The 7268-nt window shown below is 47.1% G+C and overlaps 1 non-coding gene across 1 annotated transcript; it reads right to left on the reverse strand.

Annotated features, from left to right (window-relative positions):
- Nucleotides 1–363: 363 nt before the first annotated feature.
- Nucleotides 364–436, reverse strand: TRNAS-UGA (transfer RNA serine (anticodon UGA)). The gene has a single exon. It is a non-coding gene; the product is annotated as a tRNA-Ser (tRNA).
- Nucleotides 437–7268: the final 6832 nt, after the last annotated feature.

Consider the following 7268-nt stretch of genomic DNA (forward strand, 5'->3'; position numbering starts at 1 on the left):
ATTTTGCTTTCTCTTGAAGCCCACTTTATAACTGAACATCAGCAGGCCTTCCGCTATAATATTTTAGCACAGCATGCTTTGCTTCTAGAAAAAAAAATATTAACAATTTTGAGCAACCTGTGCTCCTTTGTCGCCTTCTCAAAAGCTTTTGATTCTATAAATCATGATCTCTTGCTCAGTAAGTTAAATCACTGATATATATGGCAAGAGAGGGGGTTAACCGTGGGTGTCGATTTTTATTAGTCATATCATGAGAAGCCAACAAACACTGACAACAAGGACAACATAGGGGAAATAACTTGTGTAATAAATGAAATAAAGAAACGATAAATAATGGAAATTAAAGTGGATGAAAAAACAACTTGCCGCAGGTGGGAACCGAACCCACAACCTTCGCATTTCACGTGCGATGCTCTACCAATTGAGCTACCGCGGCGCTGTTTCCCCATCCACTTTCTTGGGTATTTATGTGTCCTACTAGAACCCTGGGAGTGTTAGCGAGCGCCATCACTCACATACCTTGGCGGTGGACGTGGAACGTCCTTCTTGCCGCAGGCGTCACGAGAACGTGATCTTTTTGGGTGAAGGCAACTGGTCAATAAACCCACACATGCTACCTGAAGGCATCAATGTTGCCGCATTCGACACCCTCGTTATGTAATAAACGAGAAGAGAGGGCGTTAACCGAGGGTCCCGATTTTTATTAGTCATATCATGAGAAGCCAACAAACACTGACACCAAGGACAACATAGGGGAAATTACTTGTGTTTAAGAAATGAAATAAAGAAACGATAAATTACAGGAAATTAAAGTGGATGTAAAAACAACTTGCCGCAGGTGGGAACCGAACCCACAACCTTCGCATTTCGCGAAATGCGAAGGTTGTGGTTCCCGCCTGCGGTTCCCGCCTGCGGCAAGTTGTTTTTTCATCCACTTTAATTTCCTGTAATTTATCGTTTCTTTATTTCATTTATTAAACACAAGTAATTTCCCCTATGTTGTCCTTGGTGTCAGTGTTTGTTGGCTTCTCATGATATGATATATATGGCGTCACAGTTGATTTAATTAGCTGATATTTAGGTTAGAGACAGCAGTTTGTACGCATAGTTAACTTTAAGTCTCAACTTCAGTCGCTCAATGAAAGTGTACCCCAGGACAGTATTTTAGGGCTCTCCTTTTAATATTTGCTAGCAATCTAGTAAATATTGGTGTTGATTTGCTCTATGTTGTCTATGCCGATAATACTACATTATTTTTTAATCTAGTCGCTCGACCGAATCAATTACAAAAGCTAATGCAGCTTTGATTGAGCTGCAGACATGCTAATTTGAAAATGGTATAACTATTAATTCGAGAAAGAACTAAAGCGGTGTTATTTCGCATTAAGAACATGCAATTACTAGCAAAGATGATGTAATGATGAAAAGCACTTCGATTGAACACACAAATTCGGTAAATCTTTAGACGTATATTTTTTTTCATAACATGACCTGGTGTAGCCACAGATGTTGTGGCTAGTAAGTTTTCGCGAATCACTGGAATCCTTCAACTATCTTCCTCGGTCTAATACCTACCTAAGATATAATTTTATTATTCTGATAGCAGTTATATGGACACTGAACGCGCATTTATGCAATCGGCATCAGGCGTGATGTTCCGTATCAAGTCGAAGGGCGACAAAATCGTCGCAGTACGCCGCATGCTGTATGTGTGAGTGACAGCTTGCCAGGGTGAGCCGGCGATCGCTAGTCAATGTCCGGACGAAAGAGAGGACGCGCGCCGCCTTCTGTCGCCCGCAAGGCTTCGAGAGGAGGGGAAGGGGAGGGGGCGTTCCACTGCGGGCGGCCTATGCCTCCTGAAAAGTAGAGCCGACCATCACGGCTCAATCGCGCTTACGCAACGGACGAAAGAGGGGAGCCAGCGCGCCACCTTCCGTCGCCCGCAAGGCTTCGGGAGGAGGGGAGGGGCTTTGTGCTCCGGGAGGACCGGACAGCCACGTGCACGCCGAGCCGGGCCGCTGTATCTTGAACGCCATCTGCGACGGGTAGAGTCCGCGTTGCTCTGTTTTCGCGCCTTAGTTCGCGATCATGCTAGCGGCAGCAGGAAGGTCAATTCGCTCGCCTCCTCATTGCAGCGTTTTGACAGCGAGTTTTGACGATCGCGACTCAATCTCGCGCGCAGTCTAGCGCAGAAAAGTGGGGAGGCAACGCAGTAGGGAGTGAGGGTGGCTTCGATTCCGCGAACAAGTGCGTAGTTTGCACGGCCGCACGTGGTCGCGCGCACCGTTTCTTGAAAGCGATCTGCAAATGGCTGATACCTTCGTGCGCGACGTGTTCTTGCCGCTGTTGCGTTGAAGCGATGGACTGCTCGAAGGTGACTTCGCTGGATGTTGCTGCCACTTTATCACACGAGCGTTGTACAGCGACTGTCCGCACTGATCGGGTGCCATGTTTTCATGTTTGCTTGCGCGCGTTGCCATCATACTTGTTAATTTAGTTAGTAAACGAATGTTTTCAAGCTTATACGGCCGATAAAACTACTATTGTTCCTTCGCGTAGCTGTGTAATAATTAGCTACCACAATAGACGATTCGCGTTTCGGGCGAAACTGCACCTTTTTCTCGTGTACCCCTGCTTTTTGTCTTCTGGGTTCTTTATGTGCTTCAATTGTAAGCAATTAGAAAAATTGTATTTCGCTTTGCGGCTCCTTTTGTTTTAGGGGTATTGGGGACTACTCAAACTGCCACGAGCAGCTTTTTCACCCACTTTCCCTCCACAATACTGTATTCTGTTTCGAGGAAATAGACCGTACTACTAATTAATCATGCTTGTGTCTCGTGCGCAGGAGGCCACACTTTCACAATACACAGGGCTCATTCGCAGGTATATTTAGCTTCTCGCGCTGTGTTCACACAGGGGAAGCTCTGCAGTACCTTTGTCGATTGGAAGAGGAATGGTCACAACTGCGAGATCTCCAATTATGCTATAATAGGTACATTTCATCAAACTTCAAACTCGTGCTCACCAAGAAACAAAAGGCCAACAATTGCGCAATCTGTTCAATACATTTCACGCTTGCTCAGCTATAGCGCCCTAGCGTAACACACGTAGTCTCATCAAATAGCGCAAAGAGGTCCCATCTAACACGGCAGAAGGTATCTGTCTCCATACAGAGCACACACGCGGCAGATTAAAGCTAGCACGGACAGCCCAACCTCCTAACAGTGGGGTAGGTTCCAGTGGTGCAAGGAAGTTAGGGGCACCGACAGTTCACGGCCGTCATTTCTCTATACCATTGTGTCCAAACACCTTCTGCAGTATGCACAAGACGTGTCAGGTAACTACAAGGACTGCGTCCTTGATAAAGCCTAGCCGCTTATTTCTATCCTTGAACACCAATAGATAGCTACAACACCGATAGAAACTCCTGCTTATCCAGTGTCCTTCCTAAGTAGGACTGGCTGCTTTGCTATTCCAGCAGTAGTGTTTGCTTTCCCGGTATTTTGTGACGTTGTGCAGTTGAAGTTTAGTAAAAATGTCGCGTAGGCTGTTATCAAATATTGTTATGTTCTATGTGTACACTTTCGTTCCAATTAAAGACGTGTACAAGAATTAGAACTTCTTCAACTGCAACAACTTCGTTTACAAGAAAAAAGCTCTTTGAGTACAATAAACGGATGTGCGAGTGGCCTCGTCCTTCTCCCTTCCCTTACTTCCCTTACTGCTGTATGGAAGCGCTATGTAGAAAGTTACTGCGCCAGAAATGGTGAAACAAACTAATGTCTTAACTTCCTTTCGTGACCTGATGAAAAGTGTACAAAGTATATGAACCAGGTTTTCTATTGACTTTTTGCGCAGGTGGCAGCTGACTGTATTGCCGAAATGTTCGTGCCTTGCACAATGCTGCACTACAACAGAAGTGTTGATGAATCTCTAACGCGTTGCACGCACGGTGGCTCATCTGGACGATGCGTCATCTTTCAAGAGCTGCAGCCACTCAACATTGAACTAGGCAAGCTCGCTCTCGAGCTTCAGGAGTCGGCACCGGGTCTGCTGACTCTCACGGCAGCTGTAAGATATGGCGACTTCATGGTATGCAACTATGGTGTGAGCTGTTCCGTGGGACACCTGCTGAACTTGCTTCTTTGTCACCACCGCTGCATCGTTTCCGTAGACGTTGATTTTGACGCAGTCCATGTGGAGCACACCGTTTTGGTTGTTGATATTATAGTTGCTAATGTGAAGTCCTTGGTCAGCTTGCGGTTACACAATATGTTCGTAGCGGAAGCGCAGCTGGATCGTCTGGCATCCGTACTCGTCACGGCTGATAACCTCCACGAGTTACATCTGCAGAACAGGATAACCCTAAATCGCAAGTGTGCGTTGCTTTTTGAAGCCCTGTTCCGCAGCGCTGACCGACTGACGACTCTTTCAATCATCAACGTGCACGTTGACCCATTTTTCGCGACGCAGTTGTTGGAGGGTCTCGCGCAGAACTCAAGCATCCACACTCTGACGGCTTCCACATGCGCGTGCTTCCACGGGATTGAACACGGCGCCCCGTTGGTTACCGCCATCGCCCGCCGCCAAGCCTTGAAATCGCTCAAGTTGGAACGGTGCTGCTTCCAGTGCGAAGGGGGAGTGAGAGCCCTCATGAAAGCTCTTGCCGCAAATCGTTGCCTTTCGACGCTCTCACTAAGCGGGTTTGGCTTCGCAATTGCTTTCCAGGAGTTGATGCCGGCGCTCCTTTGTGACAATGACGCACTGCAAACTTTAGGTATCGACTGCCACTATTACTACAACAATGTCTGCTGCTGGAGATACGGCCCACTGACCTGTACAGGGGATCAACTGGGACGTCACACAGCGGGACGGCTTGACCTAGATTTGCTCGCCGAAGGAATTTCGAAGAATAAACGGTTGGAGGAGCTAACAATTGATCTGTCCACATCAGAGCTGTGGAAGTGCCAACGTTTCTTTAAAACGCTCCGTGTGAACACAACCCTGCGCAGGGTCATCATCACGAACGTCGTCTACGCTGACGCTGGCCAGATATGCTCGGCGATCCTACAGGATGGCTTGCAAGACAGGGTGACCTTAATATGTCAGCTCGTAGTGCGTGAGCCTCTTGAGGCGGTCACCATGTGCACGAATATTTCAACAGTGGTCATCGATTACGTCGAACCCCCAAACTGGCTGCTGCTTGAACCCGCCTTAATGCTACTCCCTCAATGGCAACACATCACTGAACTATGCTTGCGACTCCCCAGCGAACAGTTGGTGTTAGAATACGTTCATTTGCAGTCTTACTTGTTAAGGGCCACGAAACTAAGGAACCTCAACCTGATTGTTGTCGGGCGCGTCGTTGAACGGGACATCCGCCGGAACCTAGCAAAGACACTCTTACTCAATCGAAGTTTGCGAAAACTAGGCGTTGTTGGCGAAGTGGTCGTCGACGGCCACGAAGCTCAAGAAGTCGCTCACATGCTCTGTGGCAACGACACCCTCTGCGAATTTTCTTTTATCGAAGACTACAACCAGGAAGGCTACGACCCCGTAACAACCGCAACGATACTGCGATACATGGCACCTCATATCACAAAGAACCACGCTCTCTGCTCTCTCAAGCATGGCCCGGTACCATACTCGGCGAACTTCCACGCAGTGCACAACGTGGTGAGACGCAACCGTGCCTTTGCGATGCGCGCAGCCCATTTCGTGGTAGGAACCGACCGCAGTGATTACTGCGCCGAAGCACTCAACCTCGTCTCGCACTGTCCACAGCTGCTACTGAACGTCATGGAGATGGCTGCTGTCGAAGAGGCCGAAGCTTTCACGCGCATTCAGGAAACTCTGGCGGAGCAAGAATTGCTGCGTGGTGTCTTTCGCTAGTGCGGCGCCTTCGCGGCAGTTGCCGAGCTGGTACTCAGAAGCGCAAGTGCTGTGCGTCCTTTAGATTTCCACCAGGCCTTCGTGAGTTGCTAAACCTAACATGACCGAAATGGCACGAAGACTCAAAAAGAGAAGACGCTGTTAAGGGTATTTTATTGGCCCAAAGAGAGGCACATTTTTTGCATTTGTATAGTACGCTTAAATATCGCAGCTCTTATACTATCGGACTGTGTGTCCAGCACGGCACTATATTTTTATCCCTCTCAGGTCTCGAGCAGAGCACAATCACTTCATATTCAGAAGCCTCTGTAAGCTGCGGTTCACCATTAGCTCCTGTATCATTTCATTATTTCATCCAATCATTTTCAAAGATTTCACTATTCAAATCCAATCAAATTGCAACGTTGTAGGCTCTGAGCCTAAGGCGAACTCGAGCTGTGAGCCCAGCTCTGAGTAGACTGGCTCTCCAGCAGTGCTAGTGCCAAACACTTGGTTGCGATAGAAGTGGACACTGATTACTTCTATCAATCAACTTCTCTAGTGTATTGTGTATGCGTTCGTCCTCATTCTATGTTATGCCAAGCTTTGGTGTTCATCTGTACAAATGTGTTTTGTGGATGTTATTGTATTGTGCTCTGAACTGTTGCCTACGGACGTGAGCTCAAGCCCTCCAAAATGCTCTTCTGGCTACTCTTCGTTCCTCTCTCTCCGCCATGCGAAATAAAGGTGTCAAGCGAAACAAGGTTTTGTGATTTATTAAGTCTGTGCCAACTGGGACGATGCCTTGCTTAGTTTCTTGAGCAGTGGGCATTTTCTAACTGAATATTATAATAGATTTATGGCGTAAGTTTGAGTCTGTGAACATTATGTGTTGTTGCATATGTATATTACCCATTGGTTTTCACACTGGCTTGTAATGTTAGCGTTCTTAAAAGGACAAATAACTTTTATCTCAGCAGTATATGAAGGCGCTAAGCATGAAAGGTGTAAAGCTTATCGGTGATCGTTTCGAAAAATGCATGGCGCTGTACCTTCAAGTGGCAGCATATGCAGCTTTCGCGACATTCTGTTTATCCTTTGAGTGGCAATCTAAGCTGTTCGAGCTTTCTATTAAGGAAATAACTTAAAAATTATCTTGATATGTGAAACTTCTCAACACACTGTTTTCACTGTCATCACGATAAACTGGGGCTGCGGTTGTGCGGGTGATGGATCGATCGACAGCAGTTGAGGGGCAAGGTGGCTCGTAATTTGTTCACGTGCTGGTCTACTTCATTAGATGCCTTGTCCTGCTTGGCACTGGCGCTCTTTGGTCATACTTGGCCCTTGCACCACAAAACACTATATTCATCATCGTCAAGATTAACGTGTAGAAC

Source organism: Dermacentor andersoni, chromosome 10, assembly GCF_023375885.2.
Source record: "Dermacentor andersoni chromosome 10, qqDerAnde1_hic_scaffold, whole genome shotgun sequence".
Classification (NCBI taxonomy): domain Eukaryota; kingdom Metazoa; phylum Arthropoda; class Arachnida; order Ixodida; family Ixodidae; genus Dermacentor; species Dermacentor andersoni.